This window comes from Desmodus rotundus, chromosome 6, assembly GCF_022682495.2.
Source record: "Desmodus rotundus isolate HL8 chromosome 6, HLdesRot8A.1, whole genome shotgun sequence".
NCBI lineage: Eukaryota > Metazoa > Chordata > Mammalia > Chiroptera > Phyllostomidae > Desmodus > Desmodus rotundus.
The window spans coordinates 128521193-128542181 of record NC_071392.1 but is presented as its reverse complement, the minus strand read 5'-3'; the positions used below and the strand labels follow the sequence as shown (position 1 = coordinate 128542181).

Below are 20989 nucleotides of genomic sequence, written 5' to 3'. Positions count from 1 at the left end.
AAGTCCAGCTGTACAATCCTTCCTCAACATTTTGTCAACATTTAAGACCCCTATGTTTTCTGCTTAGCAGTAAATATATAAATTAATCATCAAAGACATATAATAAACACAAATTCTAGGAAGCTGGATAGTGAGGGAAGTCCTATGTAAAGAGCATTTTGTTAGCATCCAGACACTTGGAAGGTGTTAAGTGGCTTGAAAAGCTGTGCAAAGTGAAAGCTCCTGAAAAGGTAGTTCCTGTCTGCTGTCTAGCAGGGAGCCTTTCAGTGTCTTTACTGAATGGCTGTCAATGTTGACACTGGCAGTAATGTTGCCAGAGGGCCACTAATTCTTAAACAGGTCATGGCTTTGGCATATCAAAAATGTAGCTCTGATCACTCATTAGAAGGTATTGTTAAGACAAATACAGTTTTCCTATTCACAAAGTGAAAAAAAATCCTTGAGGATTTCAGTGTAAAGAATAATAAGAAATTTTATGTGTATTGAAGGGCTAGAGAAAAATTCATAAAAATTATTGAAACACCAACTGTATCTCCAAAGGTTTCACAAGGCCTATTCTTTTGGAGAAATTGGTCCCATTCTGATGAACTATCTAAGGTTTCTTTAGGATAGTCTCAAGACCAATAACTATTACTCTGTAAGCAGAAGCTACAAATTAGTCACAGAACAAAACTGCCTAGGATGTGGGCATATCCAGCTCTCCAAGAGGGTTATTTTTGCTTTTTCCATCTTCCTCATTTCTCTGTTATCAATTCCATCAATATCAGTCCCTACTGATTCTCCTTCACTGTCTTAGATAAATTCCTCATTTTCATTTCCTCCTCACTAGTCCAAAAATTCTTTGCCTGCCCTGCTAGATAACCACAATAATAGTGGCAAAACTTGACTCTCTGGGCTCTCTCCCAGTTACTACATTTCCCTCAGTGCAAAGCATACTGTACACAAAAACTATGATCATTTTCTTTAAACAGCATAGTCATCCCTTGTTCAATAGCCTGCAGCAATTCTCTGTCATTGCCTATTCTGTAAGTATTGGGCTTCTCAGATCCTTCTGGCTGCAGCTAATGCACACTGTGCTTTTGTGGGGATCATTCTCAATCCATGTTAAATTGGGCCCCTCCAGAAACAAACCTCAGAGACACAGATTGAAGTTTGAATAGTTTATTCAGGCAGTGATCTTCAGAAGCGGCAGTAGGGAAATTAGAAAGTGAAGTAGGGAAAGGAGTCAATAAGAATGCACTCTAGAGCAGGAAACCACTGTTGGCAACTAGGATTCAGTGATGCTGGGAAGCTCTAGAAGACAGCATTAAAAATTCCATGGAGTTATCCCACTTGTGATTGAGGGAGCTGGAGTTTATATGAATTAACACAATTGATCCTTGAGCATTGTGACTTTATTAACTTAGCATCTGTTAAGAAGAACCTTGGAATGTTGGATAACGAACCCTGGTTCAACAAAATACTACGAGTGAATTGAAATAGAGAAGTTTATAACCCTCGGGTCCTAGACATGAAAAATCGCTCAGATAATTCTTGAGAGCACGCCTCTAGTTCTGATCCAAGTATTGATTTATATTACTGTATTTGGGAAAGGAGGCTTGGGCTACTTATCAGTAAATCATCTTTCAATTCTAGAGAACACTTTTTTAACATACCTTAGTGACATTTTGACAATGCACATGCTCTAAAGTAAAATTTTACTGTTGTGCCAAAAGGAACCCTTTTTAAAACACTTCTCATTTCATAGAAAAAGTGTGCTATAAATTGTTATTCAAATTAAAGTTTGTTATTATTTTTAGAACAAGTCAATACTTGGAACTAGGGAGGATTAAAATGGACCCTTTTCTTGGACTGTTAAATGTTAAATGTCATACTACTAGGATGCTTTTAAAACAAAGTGAGCTAAGCACAAAGGTTCTTCATACATATAAGGGTAGAACTTGTACTGATGATGAGGCATAATGATCTATTCCCCAACTCCAAGGAAACCTGCCGAGTCCCACCCTTGCATGATTGGGCACAAGGTACTTCTTCTCCAAATCTACTTTCTTTTTCTTCCATGCATCAATCCATTCATCCATCCACCCATCCATTCCCTTTTTCTATTACCTTTCAAGGTGCAAATTAATAAATCCCTCCAGTAGGGCACATTTTTAGCCATTCAGCTGAAAAGAATCTTAACCTAATTTTAAGCAATCAAAATGTAAATGTATTGATTTTCATCTTATTTTTAAAAGGGTAGGTACAACGTTCCCAAAGATGATAAACTCTCAGAAGAGAGTAGTGGTACCTTGGACTTTAAAGCTCCAGTATATTCTTTACACAAAAATAAATTCAACGTTTTTGCTTAATGATGATAAAAAAATGATGAATGATACCCACTCTGGGCTTCTTTCTTTGTTCATTTGTCTTGATTCTATCCCAGCAGAGCTTGTCAATATTCTGCAGAAATGGGAAATCATTGAAACCTACATGATGGTAATGGGAACATGGGAAAGCAGGAACATTGGCCAGGTCAAACTTAGTGGTCAGTCCCAGAATTGTTCCCGTATGATATTCTGCTAGAGCTATATTCTGTGCTCTGATGTAGGACAGAGGCTTCTGATGAGGACTTCTATAGTCTTAATAATCCTTCAGCAGGGATCTACCTATGACAGAATGTGTTTTCTTAAATGGCCACAATAATATCTTGTTAGAAATGCAAATCCTTGACCTCCATTCCAGAACTGCTAAATAAGAAATTCTGGAGTGTTTTAAATTTTGTTTGTTAAACTCTTCAGATGATCTTGATGCACAATGAATTTTGAGAACAATTGCTCTACGTTAACAGAACCCTGATTTTGTTTAGGCTACACTTTCCCCAACTTTAGCAGACAGTTTATTATAGTCTACCCAAGACAATCCTCTTACCTGCTTTTCTACATTCCCTTGTAGCTACGCATGCTATGTGACAGTGCTGGCTAATGAAATGAAAAGAGAACACCACTGGGGGTACTTCTTGGTAAGCTTCTGCTTTACTAATTAAAATGGCATTTTCTGGTAATGACCCTTCACTCCTTCTTTTGGTCTGTGATGCTAGTAAGAAGCCTGAATATTATAGCTGCTTCATGACCATGTAGTAAGTAACTAGCTTAAGGATAGAAGCCTAAAAGGTAAGGCTGCTGGAAGACAATGACAAAGAAGCTGGATCCTCAGTGTTGAGCACTGGAATCAAAGACCGTAACTTCCTATCTTGGTAAATAAGAAAATATACCAACAATTATTTAAGCCACTGTTAGTTGCAGCCAAGCACATTCCTAACTCATATAATAGGCATACAAATCTGTATTACTTTTGAAAAAAATTCTCCAAATACAAATTTGGTCTCAAAGACCACTATAAGCTATATGGAAGGTCAAGTATAATTGTTTGTGCTGGAATTATATTAATTCACTTTATTGACCATAATCCTTTTATGCTGTTTAGAAGTCAAATTAGGCTGCACCAGATACCAAAGGAATTTTAGGCAAGGGATATTTTTTAGCATTATGGGTCACTTGCCAAATGCCTGGCATTCATGACCCCATACATTTATTTTTATCATAATCCCCATTTATCCTCATTTCAGAAGAGGACACCAACATAAATTAAAAGGTGACTTTTCCAATTGGTATACCATTCATATCAGTTCATAGAATGTGATTTCAGAGCCTTCTTTCCCAATCACTGCTAACATTAAGTGACTTCTTTATTTAATTGCATACTCAACCAACATTTATTATTATCTTACATTCAAAATTTTTGAAAGGCACAATCTTGCAGCAAATGTATAGATCAAAAGGAAAAGATGACAAAAAAAAGTTTAATGGTGAAAAAGTCCAAAATTTCTAAAATTGAATAACTCCATGAATATTGATCTATTCCTCAAAGTATATCCATCTGTCTTGTATCTTAGCAGGAATGAAAGTTACAAAGATCAGAGAGAAAATATCCCCTTAGTGTTAATAGGGGCTTCATATAGTCAACAGCACTGGAAAATTGCTCAGATAAGGCAGTGTGTGTATACTATTTCTTTACATTCTTTAATACACCTTTCTTCCGTGAATATCTACACCCATTTCTGCTTTCCCAAATTGATCCCCATATTGCAACCCCAAAACTTCAGTCTCTGGAGTTTTGGGGTTGCAATATGAAGTATTTTGTCAGACACTCCCCGACTGAGATGGTGCCCTTCAGAGGGCTCAAATCACCCCTTTTGTGTCTACAGGTTGAGAAATGTCTCTCCATAGACCTCCCAGACTCTTATGACTACAGAGCATGAGAATAGAAATGCTAATGTGGCATTATGAGTGAGAGGTAAGGACTGTCCAGACTTTTGTGGACAGGAGGCCTTTTGGGGTGATTGAAATGTATGTATACAGTAGAGTGAATGCCATCAGCGGATGTTCCCACAGTCAGCACTCAGAGATAGCCCAGGCACGGGTGGGCTTTTTATTTGTGTCCACTTTCCAAAGACAACTTGACATTCTAATCATGTCATGCAAATGTATTCCCCTATACAATGCCAGTGATTACTCAGACTCAAAAGGCAAGCCATACATATCTTAATAAATCAAGACCACAGATTAAACAATGTAATGAAGAGTGGTCTTTCACTGAGAGAGAAGCCATGGTTTATGATCTTCAACTTTCAAGAAAAAGTATTTCAATTATTCTCAGTTAGAATTACTCCAAACAAATGTGAGCAACAGTGGCATTCTTGTTGTTCCCCACTACATCATGCTCCATCCTCCCACACCCCTTTCATCAAAGTGTGACTCATTCTGGAATGCCCAGATCAAAAGTCATCTCTACAGAGCCTTTCTTGATTCACCCACCCCATTCCAAGCACAACTCATTACACCCTCCTTGCTGAAAGTGGACTTCTTTATTCAGATCGGTATAGCAATAGAAGTGCAACCTCGGTTATGAGTCATAGTGAGCTGAGGCTGTGAGTCTTCCCCACTGGTCTTTCCCCAATTACAGGCTCTAACAGAGAACAGATAATTTCTTATAACTCATCATAATACACCCTCCTCCAAAATGCCGGCCTAGGCTAATGCACACTCCTGGCTGGGCAAGTTGTACCTCTTCCTGGGGTGCTATTCACATCAAAATCTATATTAATATCAACTTCTAGACTTTTGCAGCATTCAAACATTTCTTAGTTCCTACCCAGCACACAGTAGATATGCCTGTTAAATTAAATAACAGAGGACTAGTTGGGACAGGGGTAGAAAAAAAGAAGACATTTTATAGTCATATTCAATAGCCAGGGTTCAGCTCTTTTCAGTGGCTTATCAGTCTATCTGATCGTTGCTATTCAGGTGTTAGTGGCATACGGTTTGAGAGAAATAGTGTTCTCAGAGATAGATGTCAGTTAAAAATAGAATTTTAAAGGTCCATTTTGATGCAAACTTCTCGCTTAACTTGAGGCCACAAGGAGAGGTTGACAGACAAGCTTTACATCCTCTACTTGCAATCAGTTTGCTCCCGACCGTGATTCCAAGTATTAACCTTGTTCTATCAAACCCCTGGAGTGTGGGGCTGAGAAGACAAGAACGTGCTGAGGGGAAGCTGAGATCATCCAGAATAGCTAATGAGCCACCAGATTTGATCTTTAGGGGAAAGGAAAAAATGGCCTTGGTATAGAGAACAAAACAAAAGAATATATTCCTGTGGTACCCCAGTCACGGCTTGCTTTGTTGCCAACACAGTCTAGTGCAATGCCTGATTGCTTTGTTTTTTTGCCCCAACAGAAGATCTGGATATTGACAAAATGGGGATTCAAATTTTTAGTTATTTTATATGTGTTCCCATATGTTATACAATGCTCCTAATTGATACTGGATACTGAATAAGTGAAAAAAAATCTTTAAAAAACCCCAAAAATCATAACAAGAAAAGATCATAGAAATATGGCCTATTAAAAGATAAAGGAGACTGTGATAGAATTGAATAATCCATTCCTCCTGTTGTTGTTCTTGTCCTTAAGGTTTATAAAATTCTGTAACAGAAGTTACAGATACAATGTGATAATAAGGATGCATTAACAGAAATACGCATAAGACAGCAGAAGCCAACACTATGAGTCTTCCTCAGGAGTGTGTTAGCGTGTCTGTCATCTTAAATGGTGCCTTATTTTAGAGGTTGCATGCTATGTATTTGTTATTTCTACTTTATAGAACATAACAATGGTTCTTTTGTTCTCTTATTATTGTATACATAAATTTGGCATTAAATTTGGTATTGTGAAAGGATGTGAATCTCAGTGTTCTTAAAATAATTTGGTTTCTTGGCATACTATCAAAGCCAATTTAACTTCTGAGTTCAATTTGGGACACAAGGAAATATCTAGGATTTGGCTAAAGGTGGGAAAGATTTAATATTCCAATAAGTCCATTTCTAAGTAAATTAATAATGAAAATATTTCAATTTAGCTAAAAAGCAGTGTATTTGATTTAATTTGGTAGTATAAGAAACTTGTACTACTGTTTTTAAGCTGATTCAGTTTATAAAAGAAAATTAAAAGGCTCCAGCACCTCACTACTGTGAGCCATACACAATTTTAAAAAAGGAATCAAATGAATAGGGAGATATCAAATTGAGAAGCCCCATTCCTCCATATCAGTGGTCCTCATGGTGTGGTTTCTGGACCAGTGGCGTCAGCATGGCCCAGGAAATTGTTATAAATGCACATTCATAGGCCCCACCCCAGATCCACTGAATCAGATTCCTGAAGGTTCATTGATCTGGTTTTTAACAAACCCTTCAGGTGATTCTGATGCTACTTTATCACCTTCAGGTGATAAAATTTGGAAGAATTATTATACAAAAAGGCAGAGTTAAACTCCTTATGTCTTCCATTTATATTGTAAACACATGTACATATACACATATACACAGTTTTTCTTTACACAGAAGGAACTATATTACACAAACTGTGTGATTGTTGCTTTAATTTTTTTTAACTACACCATTTATCTAGCAGGTCTTTCCATGTCTGTGCTGAAAGGCCTATTTCACATTTCAGAAGATTATACAGCCTTTCACTGGAATAGGCCAATGGAATGCCATATGCCTTAGATGGTCCAACCAGGTCTTTGGTGTGATCATTCCTGCTATTAGCGGCTTGTTAGTTTTATCATGAACATTCTTGCTGGTGCGCCTTGGAATACAAGCGTAAGTATATCCTTGAATACATTTTTTAGCAAAAGAGATTCAGGATAATAAGGAAATGTATGTTTTACATTTCAATGCTTATGACCTAATTGTCTGAAAATGAAGTTGTACCAATTTACATTTTAAGCATGGTTTACTAGCATTGCCTATTTTTCTAAATCTTCACTGACACTGGGTATTATCAAACTTATTTTAACTGTCATCAATTTAATTGATTAAATATGGCATCCATTATTGTTTGTTTGCATTTCTTTAATATGAGGATAAGGATTGTCATTTTATGTTTTTATTGCTCTTTATGTTCCTTTTCAGTGACTTCTCCATTGTCTTTTGGGTTAAGCCTATTTTGTCCTTGCTATTTGTATAAACTTTTGTACATTAAGAAAACTAGTCTTGGCTTGTCACTTGTTTCTACTATATTTCTTATTAGTTAAGATTTTTTTTTAGTTGGTCATAACTTTACAGATTTGTTAATGTTTCCTGTTCACACTCTGTGTTGTCATCTTCCTGAAAGAACTTCCACCAATTTCAAAATCCCAAATAAATTCACCCATTTTCTTCTAACCATCGTAGTTTAGTTTTTAATTTCCATAATTTACTTTGGTAAAGAAATGAATTATAATTATTTTTGTTTTTTCATATACTAGTGTCTTGGTCTAACATCCCTTAGTGAAGTTCTCTTTTCCCAATGATTTGTATATCACCATTACCCTGATCTGGAGAACTTGGAGACATTATCTGATAACCAATTGGTTCTCTATTTTTAAGCTATTTTAGTTTGGAGGGCTCTGTTAGCAGTTTTTATACTAGATAGGACTACTTTTACCTCATTTATTCTTCTTTCTGGGAAATGTCATAACACTTTTCATGTGTTTATTTTTCATGCTAAACTTTGTGTCATTTTGTCAAGTACAAAAATAAATTTGGATGAAATGTTAACACACTGAATTTATAGTTAATAAATGGAACTTTGTCAATGCACAATATAGCACTGTTCTATAAAAGAATACAAATCATCTCTGATTTTACTGAAGTCTTTTTTTATGTAATAGAAATCCAAGTTTTCTTCATATAGTTCCTTCACATTTCTGGTTAACTTCAATACTGGGTATTTCACTTTTTTGTTGCAATTGTAACTGGTTTCCTCCTCCCGTTTTATTTTCTAATGCAAAAACCAATGTTTACACATCTGACTGTTAACTACTAAAAAATAAAAGACCTAAAACAGATTTGTTGAGAACATGTCTTAAAGATATTATTCTTTTAGAATTGCCCACATGAGAAAATACCCATTTACTTCCTGTGGCACATGATTTTTTGACACAGATTAACGTGGCTTTACTTGATAAACCAGTTTATCAGCCATTTAGAATATTCCAAAACTAGAATTTTAATTCTAAAAAATTTCCAAATATGAATTTCCAGAAATGGTTGGGTCAATGGAGAGAACACTGAGGTCCCAGTGAAGAATTTATTTATTTATTTATTTATTTATTTTGGGGGGGTGGTTATTAACTGTTTTTTAGTACTTTGTTCTATTAATGTCCCAACACAGTTATCTCCATTTCCCCATCACCACTTTCCCTTGCCCTACCCACGCCAACCTCCCACTCTCAATCCCACTCCCCCTTGGCTCTGTCCATGGGTCCCTCATTCATGTTCATTTACATCCCTTTCCCTTCTTTCCCACGTTATTTCCCTCTCCCCTCCCCTCTGGTTACTGTCAGTTTGTTGTCAATTTCAATGTCTCTGGCTGTATTTTGTTTGCCAGTTTATTCTGTTGATAAAGAATTTAAAAGAACGACAACTGAACACGTCTATTGACATCAAAAGAATAGAAAGATTTTTTAAAAATGAGAAATAAAGAAGTGGTAGAATTTATTAGTCAGCCTAAGAACTTTAAATAAAAACAAAATAAAGCATAAAATGGCAAAGGGAAAACACAATACACAATATTAAAAGTAATAATGGGGGTGGTGACTGGTGTGGCTCAGTTTGTTGGCTGTTGTAACGCAAAGCAAAAGGCTGCCAGTTCGATTTCAGGTCAGAGCTCATGCCTGGGTTGCATGATCGTCCCCTATCCAGCACTTACCAGAGACAGCCTATCAATGTTTCTCTCTGACATCGATGTTTCTCTCCCTCTTTTTCTTTCTCCTTTCCCCTTTCTCTAAAATTTAATAAATAAAACCTTCCATAAAAAGAATAATGGGGCAATAACAAATATAAATTAAATACAATTAATGAGAAAATAATACTTTAGAAAACTAATGCAAAAGTTTAAAATAATCTGTGTTCTAGGTATAAACTAACCAAAAAGAAAAGATGAGAAAGCAAAGTTGATGATTTTATTCCTAGTTACTTTTACATATTAACTGTTTTATAAAGTTTCAGTTGATTCTATTGAATTTACTAGGAATACAATTATATAAGCAGCGATTCAAGTAGTTTTTGTCTCATTCTCACCAAAGTTTGCACCTTTAGTTTTTATCTCAAAGTTCAGCTGCACATGCTATTATTTTTTAAGTTAATATTAATAGTGGGGATAGCTGTCATTACTGTCTTATTCTTCATATAAAAATAAAACTTTCAATGTTTGACCTTTCAACTTGATGCTATTCACTTGAAAAATATATATTTCTGATAAATGTATAATATTCCTTTAATGTACCACTATTACATTTGCTAACATTTAGTATTTTCCATAACATTCATAAGATTGTATTAAGTAAGAATATTGTATTTTGTCATCTCTATCAGACTTTTTAAATATTATGTCTTTGTACAAAAATAATTGGAAGCTTGCATTCTTTATGTTGAAAAGTTTGAATAATTTGTAAGTTAACTTTTTTTTGGAGGTTTAAAATTCCTCTTTGAAAATTATTTGAATATTAGAATTTCTTTTTCCTATTGCTTTTTAATAAATTTCATAATTATTTATCAACTTGAGTTTCACATCTTCTCTGGTGTCGCATTGGTTAACTTTAAGGTTCATAAAAATCTGAAAAAATTTAAATGCATTTAATAGAGATTTTCTATATAACATTTCCTTTATGCGATTTTATATTTTGTGCATTTGTGTTTTCTTTCTTTATTCTCTGTTTCCAAAATATAAAGTTATTAATCAACTTAAAATTGTTTCCATTTTCTAATCCATTATTTTAATTTTCATCTTTGCCATCTCTTTTTTCCCACTCTGCAAATTTTTTAAAAATATTCTATATCCACCTTTTTTTTAACTGCTAAATAATCTTTCAGCCAAGGATATTCTGAAACCTCAGTTTGGAAACTCTCTTTACAATCTGTCTTACATTCTTTTGAATTATCTAAATTGTGACATCTTTCTCCTTTTGGTTCATGCTGTAATATAAAAGAGGATGAGTGTTATTTCACATAAAGCTTGCCTGATATGGTGGTTGACCAACTTGGTCATATGATTTAATGTCAACAATCATGTGCTTCTGATTAAAAGATGTATTGTTTTTTGTGGGTTTCATACACTGATTCTGAAGGCAGTCCAAAAAATAGTTTGAAACTTGCTTTCGCCAAGGCTATTGTATAAAAAGGAGCACTCCTTTGGATGTGTAAGCACTTCTTTTTGTCTTTTAAGAGCTCATTACCATGTAGTCAGATGCTCTTTCACTGTGGCTAGAAATCAGAAAGGCAGATAAACCAGGAATAAAAAGCAAGAACTCAGCAGGGCTGGGAAATCTGTGGTCGTCCTGAGCTGATCTTCTTTCAGTCTAAAATGCAGTCATTTATTTCAAGGGGAAAAGTAGCTGCATTTATTTATAGCTATTAGACAAATATGCAAAGTAAAATTCTGTTTTTCTAAATAAAGAAAAGCACAAGACAGTATAAATACTTCAAAAAAGAGCATGCTTTTGATAAAGTGTAATGAAGAGATGAATTCCAAAAAGGACATGGGTAAAGATGAAGTTCTTATGCATGCTTTAGCCAATGCTAGGGTTCTGAATACCCTCATAATATCCTTATATATTATAATTCTGTCATTTAATTTGAATAGTTAATGTCATTTATGAAGAAAGTAGTCATATTGCATATCTTTTTAAATGAATCATGTTTCCCTTTAAAACGTGCATTTTTATTCCATTTTGTTAATGCATATCTTTTCCTGCATTATATCTGCTAAAATGCCAACCTTGCTATGTTGGCAAAATCAATAATTAAATAGCTTTACAATAATTACCTCCCAGTAACACACTTTTCCACCTTAACAACACAAACCGAATCCACTAACATATAACATTACACAAATATACTGGTGAGAAAGTCATCATGTGAGAATATAACTTGGTTTACAAGCATTTTGAATTACACTTTAAACACCAAGCTTGCCTAGGCAGAAGCACTGAGTAAGCTTCCTGAGCCAGTCTCATGCCTTTCAGCTCTATACTTACGAAGAGCAACACTTAATATTCTTGTGGCTCTAGGAATTTGAAATCAACCTTAAAATGTACAAAACCTCCAAAAGCCTTCGAATCCCTGCAATGACAATATAAATGGCATTTCTCCTAAATTTTCCAAGTGTTTTCTAAGTTTTTCAGTAAACCAGTCATTTTGTATATAAGCCACCAGGAACTAACCATCTTAACAGCTAACACAGATGACCATCCTGCCGAAGGAGCTGGTCGTGCACAAACAAGTGGGCCAAAAAGATGAAAAGATCAGAGAATTACCCTCAAGTTATTTCTGGGTTCACATAAGACAGAAGTCATCACATTTTGAAAATAAATATGACTTTTTTCCAAAAAAGATATATATATTTTAAAAATAAATACATAAAAGTAAAGTTAAAAAAAGCCCTTAAAATCCCCAAACTCAGACCCATTGCCATCCTTTGGCAAACATTACTCCATACATCTTTCCAGACGTATTCACAGGACAAATGTAACTTGAATTCAAGTAATGGAAAAGTTAAAGTGTAGTACTCCCCAGCTTTGTATAACATTTCCATTGCACAAAATGTGTCTTAAAAATATCTTTAAATTAATACAAAACTAGGAAAAAGTGTTAAAAAACTTTTAAAGTTTGAGACAACATGTGCTTTTTGAAATTTGGTTTGCAAAGTGCCTTGCATGGAAGGAGGGCAAACAGAAACCTAGAAGAAAGCTGATCACACCAGATTGGTAGGTGGAAAGTTTAAAAACCAGGGAACTTACAAGCTGAATGCACCCAATTGAGTGACCCCACCAAATACATAGAATTAAGATAAATCATAAATCTTTGTTGTATTAAGCCACTAAGTTTTACAATGGCTTGTTAAGTAGCAACTGAAATGATAACTAACATTTTTTATGTAACTGGCCAAACATTGTAATAAGTACTTTATATGTGCTTTCTTGTGTAAGTTTCAAATTCCTTTTATTTTCTTTATTCCTAACATCATTGTCAAATCCTCACTTTTGCCCCAAGAGAAAAAAAAAAAAAACTTAAAGCTTTTTAGTTGGAGTTCTAGACTTCTGGCTGCTCTTACCCCACCTTTTCTTCTGTATGTCAGCAGTGAGAGTTATTTTAAATGCACATTAAACCATGCCCCAGCCACAAATGTCAAACTTCTCTCCAATCTATCTCTCCAGCATATTTATCAGTTTTGCTCTTTTACTGACTCACTACTTGATTCTCCTCCAACCCCACCCCAGAGGTCTCTTTGTCTGGAAAGACCTTCTCCACTCCCATTAACTTCACCTGCATAATTTTCACCTACCATTGCAAGTCCAGCTCAGATATAATCTCTTCCAGGAAGCCTTTCTTTTGACTATCACTGTCTAGGATTGATCAGGTACTCCTACTGGGAACTCATAGGACACCACTGATACAGTTATAAACACTTTGTCACAGCACTGTATCTATTGTATTTGTTTATAAGTCTAGCACCTGCATTAGACTGTAAAAGCAAGGGCTTGCTGACCCCAGCAATTGCTATGTAGCAGTATGGCCTTAGGCATTTACTTGAGCTCTCTGTGCCTCCACATTCTGTATCTGTAAAGCTGAATCTATCTCATACAGTTTTGTTGTAAGGATTAAATTAGTTGGGTATATATTGTGTTTAGAAGGACTCAAAAATTTAAACATTATTTTTATTATTGTTCAATGTAAGTTTATTGAATGTAACAAAACTGAAAAGATAGATAGGATTTAGAGAAACATGGTGGGTAAAGGGTGAAGGAGGGATGAGAGAGAAAGGATGAAATACAATCAAGGTATTGAAGGTATAAGTAATGCCCTCCCTGACTCAGGACAGGGTGTCTCTCTCTACCCAGGCACTAAGACCAGAAACATAGGAGCTCAGTTCAGAAAAACCCAGGAAGCTATACTGAGATGTCTCATAATCTTGCATCCATCATCCCTCAATTCAACAGTATACATCCTTCATTTTTTTTCTCCAAATGCATGTTAAATATGTACACTTATCTGTGTCTCAACAAACACCATTCTAGTCTGACATTATTATTTTCCTTGTAAATAACCAGAGTAGCCTCCCAATAGGTTTCTATTCCCACCTCTTGACCTTGGAGCAATTTATTCACCAAAGACTAGTTAGAAAAATTTCTAAAAGTGGCATTTAAGTAGTTTAAACCCTTTGTTTTAAACCACTGTAGTCACAGTATTCTCAACGTCCTACGTGCTAGAGCTGTGCCAACCTAATGACACTTTCCCTCTCTTCTTCATTATTACTATCTAGGAGTAGTGGGTTCCTTTCAGTTTCTTACTCAGCTTTTTCTAACCACAAGGCCTCTGTACAGCTTATTCTTTGTCTATTCTCTTTCCTTTGTACTCCAAATGGTTTGACTTTCTCATATTTCAAGACTCAGCTAAACCATATGCTCAGAGAAGTAAGCTGTCTTATTCTTTCTTGTAGTAGCATCATTCTCTGACCTATTAGATTACTTACAAGTATCCTAAATAAGTATTTATTTTTCTGTTTACTTATTTAATGTGTTTCTTCCTCACTATAATCTCTGGTAGAAAGTAAAAATGGACTAGTACATAGAATGATGGTTAATTACACTGGTATTTAATGGAGTTTGAGTATTAATTTTTGCTTTAATGGATTTTTTATTCATAGCGATAAATATATATATATATATATTCAAACATATAATTTAAAAAAAGTTAATTTTGTAATTGAGTAACTTCTCTGAGCTTAATACTCTACCTGTGCTCCTCTGTGCTGAAATGGATTTTAATTATTTTTTAATTTTTTATTGTATTTTTTCCATTACTACTTAGTCCCCTTATATCCCTCTCCCCCCACAATCACCGTTGTCCATATCCATGAGTCCTTTTCCTTTCTGCTCAATCACTGAACCATCTAAACTGCCCCAACTCTTAGGTGTCATTCAGCTCTCTATATATGAGTCTGTCTCTATTTTGCTTGTTAGTTCAATTTGTTCATTACATTTCACATATGAGTGAAACTGTATGGAATTTGTCTTTCTCTGACTGGCTTATTTCAATTCACAGGTTATCCAGGTCCATTTATATTGTCACAAATGGTAAAATTCTTCTTGTTTTATGGCCCAGTAGTATTCCATTGTGTAAATGTCCTATAGCTGTTTTATCCACTAATCTACTGATGGATACTTGGACTGCTTTCATATCTTGGTGACTGTAAATGATACCTCAATGAACATGGGGATGCTTATGTTCTCTCAAATTAGTGTTTTGGGTTCCTTCAGATATAGTCCCAGAAGTGGGATCACCAGGTCAAAAGGCAAATCCATTTTTTAATTTTTGAGGTATCTCCACACTGCTTTCAACAGTGGCTCCACCAATCTGCATTCCCACCAACAGTGCAAAAGTGTTCCCCTTTCTTCATATCCTCTCCAGCACTTGTTTGTTGATTTCTTGATGATAGCTACTCTGACAGATGTGAGATAATATCTCATTGTGGTCCTAATTCGCACTTCTTTGATGATTAGTGATCAGCATCTTTTCATATGCCTATTGGTCATCTGTATGTCCTCTTTGGAGAGGTGTCTATTTACTTCCTTTGCCCATTGATTAATTGGGTTGTTTGTATTTTTGGTGTTTAGATTTGTAAGTTCTTTATAAAATTTGGATATTAAACCTTATCAGATATATCACTGAATATGTTCTTCCATGCTGTGGATTGTCTATTTATTTTGTTGATGTTTTCCTTTGCTATATAAAAACTTTTTAGTTTGATGTAGTCCTATTTGTTTATTTTTTCTTTTGTTTCCATTGACTGCGGATACAACTGATAAAATATTGCTATGTGCAATGTTCAAGATTATGGTGCATATGTTTTCTTCTATCATTTTTATGGCTTTAGGTCTGACATTTAAGTCTTTGATCCATTTTGAATTTATTCTTGTGTGTAGTATAAGAAGGTGGTCTGGTTTTATTTTTCTGCATGTATCTGTCCAATTTTCCCAACACCATTTGGTGAAAAAAGTATCCATAGTCCATTGTATGTCCTTGCTTCTTCTGTTGAATATTAATTGACTCTAAAGGTATGGGTTTATTTCTGGGATCTCTATTTCATTCCATTGATCTATGGGTCTGATTTTATGCCAGTACCAGGCTGTTTGATAACTACTACCTTGTAGTATAGTTTGATTTTAGGTAGCATGATTCCTTCAACTTTGTTCTTCTTTCTCAGGATTGCTGTTGCTGTGTGGGACTTTTTGTGGTTCAATATAAATTTTGGAAATATTTGTTCTAGTTCTGTGAAATACATCATTGGAATCTTAATAGGAATTGTGTTGAATCTATAGATTGCTTTGGGTAGTATGGACATTTTAATGATGTTAATTCTTCATATCCATGAATTCAATTTATGGTTATATTTATTTATATCCTTTTCAAGTTCCTTCTTTAGTGTCTTATAATTTTCTAAGTACAAGTCTTTCACATCCTTGATTAGGTTTATTCCTAGGTATTTTATCCTTTTTGAAGCAATTGTGAATGGGTTTGTTTTCTTAATTTCCCTGTTACTTCATTATTGGCATATAAAAATGCAACTGAATTTCTGGATATTAATTTTGTATCCTGCTACTTTGCTGAATTCATTTATCAGTTCTAGTAGTTTCTCGATTGAATCTTTGGGGTTCTCTAGGTACAGTATTATCTCATATGCAAATGAAGACAGTTTTACATTTTCCTTTCCAATTTGGATGCCGTTAATTACTTTTTCTTATCCTATGGCTAGGACATCCAGTACTACGTTGAATAAGAGTGGTGAAAGCAGACATACCTGTTTTGTTCCTGATCTTAAGAAGAACACTTATAGTTTTTGCCCATTGAGAATGATGCTGGCAGTGGGTTTGTCATATATAGCCTTTATTATGTTTCAGTCTGTTCTTTCTATTTCCACTTTGCTGAGAGTTTTTTATCATAAATGGGTGCTGGATTTTATCAAACGTTTTTCTGCATCTATTGATATGATCATGTGGTTTTTATCCTTCATCTTGTTTATGTGTTGAGTCACACTTATTGATTTGCAAATGTTGTACCAACCTTGCATTCCTGGAATAAATACCACTTCATCATGGTGTATGATCTTTTTGATATATTGCTGTATTTGCTTTGTTAATATTTTGTTGAGGATTTTAGCATCTATGTTCATCAGGGATATTGGCTTATAATTTTATTTCTTTGTAGTGTCTTTATCTGGTTTTGGAATTAGGATAATACTGGCCTCATAAAACAATTTGGGGAGGCTTCTCTCCTCTTGAATTTATTGAAATAGTTTGAGGAGAGGTTTTGGTTCTTCTGGGAATGTTTGGTAAAATTCACCTGTAAAGCTATCTGGTCCAGAGCTTTTTTTGTTGTTGTTGTTAAGAGTTGTTTTTTAGTTTTTAGTTTTTTGTTTAGTGTTTCAGTTTCACTAGATGTGATGTGTCTATTCAGATTTTCTGATTCTTCACAATTTAATTTTGGAAAATTATATGTTTTTAGGAATTTCTGCATTTCATTGAGGTTGTCCAGTTTGTTAGCATATGGTTGTTCATACTGTTTTCTTACAGTTCTTTGTATTTGTTTGGTTTCAGATGTTATTTCTCCTTTCTCATTTCTGATTTTATTTTGGGGGTCCTCTCTCTTTTTTTCTTAATTATTCTAGTTAAAGATTTGTCCACCTTGTTTATCTTTTCAAAGAACCAGCTCTTTGATTCATCAATATTTTAAATCTCTTTTAAAGACTCTATTTCATTTATTTCTGTTCTGACCTTTATTATTTTCTTCCTTTTTTGGGCACTGTTTGTTGTTCTTTTTCAAATACCTTTAAGTGTAAAGTTAGATTGTTTATTTGAGCTTTTTCTTAATTTTTGAGATGGCCTTTAATGCCATGAATTTCCTTCTTAGGACTGCTTCCCAGTGTCCTACACATTTTGGGTTGTTGTGTCCTCATTGTCATTTGTTTCAAGTTATCTTTTGATTTCTTCCTTGATCTCATTGTTGAGCCATTCATTGCTTAATAACATGTATTTTAGCTTTCCTGTCTTTACATGTTTTTCATTGTTCTTCTTGTGATTGATTTGTAGTTTCATAGCATTGTGGTCAGAAAACATGCTTCATATGATTTCAATCTTCTTAAATTTATTGACACTTGTTTTGTGTCATAACATGTGGTCTATCCTAGAAAACATTCCATGTGCACTTGAAAAGTATGTATATTCTCTTTAAGGTGAAATTCTCTGAAGATATCAATTAAATTCATCTGATCTAATGTGTTGTTAAAGGCTGTTGTCTCCTTGTTTGTTTTCTGTCTGGAAGATCTATCTAATGACATCAATGGCGTGTTAAAATTCCCTACCATGACAGTATCTCTGTCATTCTCTCCCTTTATGTCCATCAAGATTTGCTTCACATATTTAGGCTATCCTATGCTAGATGCATAAATATTATATCTTGAGTCATATCCTCTTGTTGGATTATTACATTTATCCTTATGTAGTGTCCTTCTTTGTCTTTCACTATTGCCTTGGTTTTAAAGATTTTTTCAGATATAAGAAATTCTACCCCAGCTTTTTTTCCCATTCCTTTTGCATCAAATGTCTTTTTCCATCCCTTTACTTTTAGTCTATGTGTGTCTTTTGATGTGACTTGGGTCTCTTTGTAGCAGCATATTCAGCTATTCTATGTCTTTTGGTTGGAGCATTTAAGACATTTACATATAAGGTGATTATTGATAGATACGTATTTAGTGACATTTTATTGTTAGACTATTTTCCTGTTTTTTTTTTTTCTTTCTCTTTTCTTAAAGCAAGTCCTTTAACATTTATTGCAGTACTGGTTTGCTGTTAACAAACTTCTTTAGCTATTTCTTGTCTGGGAAGATCCTCATTTCTCCTTCAATTTTAAATGATAGCCTTTCTGGACGAAGTAGCCTTTGTTATAAGTTCTTGCTTTTCATCACCTTGAATATTTTACACCACTCCTTTCTGACCTGAAACTTTTCCATTGAGAAATCAGATGGCAGTCCAGTTGGTGTTCCCTTCTATGTAATTAACTACTTGCTTTTCTCTTGCAAGTAGTTACAAGAGAAGCTTTTAGGATTCTCTCTCTTGCTGCTTTTAGGATTCTCTCCTTGTCTTTAATCTTGCCATTTTAGTTATATATCTTGGTGTAGGCCTCTTTAGATTCAACTTGTTTGGGACTCTCTGAGATTCTTGGACTCGTGTGTCTTTTTCCTTCATTTCATTAGGGAAGTTTTCAGGCATTATTCTTCTAATAGGTTCTTGATCCCTTCCTTGCTCTCTTCTCCTTCTGGTACTCCCACGATATGGATGTTGTTATGCTTCATGTTGTCCAAAACATTTCTTAAACTATCCTCATTTTTTTTTAATCCTTTTTTATTTTTGTTTTTCTGCCTGGGTATTATTTTCTACCTTGTCTTCCAAATCACTTATTCAATCCTCTGCTTCATCTAACCTACTGTTTCTTCCTTCCAGAGTATTATATATTTCAGATGTCATATCCTTTATTTTTTACTGGTGCTTTTTCAAGGTTTCTATGTATTTTTTTCATGCTGTTGAGTATCCTTATAATCATTACTCTAAACTTTCTATCTGATAAATTACTTGCCTCCATTTCATCTAGTTCTTTTTCTGGAGAATTCTCATATTCTTTCATTTGCGATGTTTCTTTGTCTTCCCATTTTAGTTGCTTCTTTGTGTTTGTTTCTATGTCTTAGGTAGATTGCAAAGATTCTGGTATAGGCCTTTGTCAGACTATGGTTATGACTGTCCCTGGACAACCTGTTTGGAACTATCAGTGATGCACATCATGTAGCTCTCTCTGTTGGATTTGTTTATGTGCAGAAAGAACCAGGCTGAGCACCAAGGCTGGGTTTTATCAGCACCAGGCCCAGGGGAGTATCAGCTAAAGTCTCAGAGATCCCAGAGATCTACCTTAGTTTGTAAAACTAATCACTGGATAGCCTCAGGCTGTACTCAGCAGCCCAGTTTAAATTCCATAGGGTGAGGCAGAGTAATTCCTGTGGGCAGGGCTATTGCTTTCCTTCAGGCTAATGCCACTTGGGGAGGAGTACTCTGCCTGAGAAAGATGGGTTCTGTAGTATGGGGAATAACTGAGCACAAGGATCCTGGCAGCTGTTCCTTCAGTTCCCTCCCCTGAGCCACCAATCTCAGACTCTCCTCATGTGTTTCTAGTCCATTCTGCTCTCTTTGCTGAGCCCAGGGTAAGTGGCTGCAAATGAAATTTTGTGCATTAGCCCTTTAATAGACTCTCTGAGTCTCCAGCTGTCTCTCACTGGCAGACAGAAACCGTGCTGCTTTTTACAGCTGCATGTTATCCGGATTCCTTTCCTGGCTCTGCTGCTGTAGGCTGGGGAGCCCAGCTTTGGGTTTAGATTCAATACTTCTCAGGGGGAGCCCCTCAGATGCTGAAACATCCCTCCAGAACTTCATTTGCTATCTGTGGGATCCCAGCCAGCCCCCTCATACCTCCTCAACACCCCTTACCAGTCTCATTGTGGTGATGTGGCTTCTTCCATCTGTCCATGGTTATAAGGCTTCTCTCCAGCTACTGTTCAGTTGGTTATTCAGGATAATTTCTCTATCAGTTAGTTGTAATTCCAGAATGGTCCTGAAAAAAGGTTAGTGTAGCTTCCACTTACTACTCTTCCATCTTGGGTCTCCAGTGTCCATGAGTTTTTTAAGCTCTGGATGGCACAGAGGATAGTGATGATTGGAAAATCATGGGCATTGATGACAGATTTGTGTGACTCTGGGGCTGGCTGAGCTTGCCTATGTCCCTGACGGCAGAGGGGTCAGAGAGGAAGCATCTCTGTCCAACTGGATCTCAGGCAGATTCTTAACTATCTTTTCCTTTTCTTCTTATAAATAAGGTATAGCAGGTTTCAATAAGGCTTCACCACAGACTGATAATGGATCTCTCCATGCACAACATGAAACAGTTGCAATGGTTTGTAGGCTATATCCAATAGCAAAATCTTGGTTGTACATTGTATAATAGCTAGAGTCATACAGGTTTTTGTTTATTTGTCAGAGAGGTTCTCATAGGAGGAAGTAACAGGAGATGTGACTTCTTTTCATTTTTCTGAACTTTCGGAATCCTTGAACTCATCAGCAGTGGAGGAAACGATGAGTCAAATTCCTTGAGTTGGGTGGACTTTTTTATATTTTAACAGCCAATTTAGTATGCCTCTAGGGACACTGACTGTAGAGGACACATTTCCTTTTGCTACTTGGTATTTGGATATATGGGAACACTATTGGCTGGGTTTCACAGCACCACACTGAATTAAGCAAAGCAAAAT

The 20989-nt window shown here is 35.3% G+C and overlaps 1 protein-coding gene across 1 annotated transcript in view; it reads right to left on the bottom strand.

Annotated features, from left to right (window-relative positions):
• The window catches only part of MACROD2 (mono-ADP ribosylhydrolase 2), a 2068729-nt gene that overhangs the window by 257199 nt on the left and 1790541 nt on the right, over positions 1 to 20989 (bottom strand). The window lies entirely within an intron of this gene.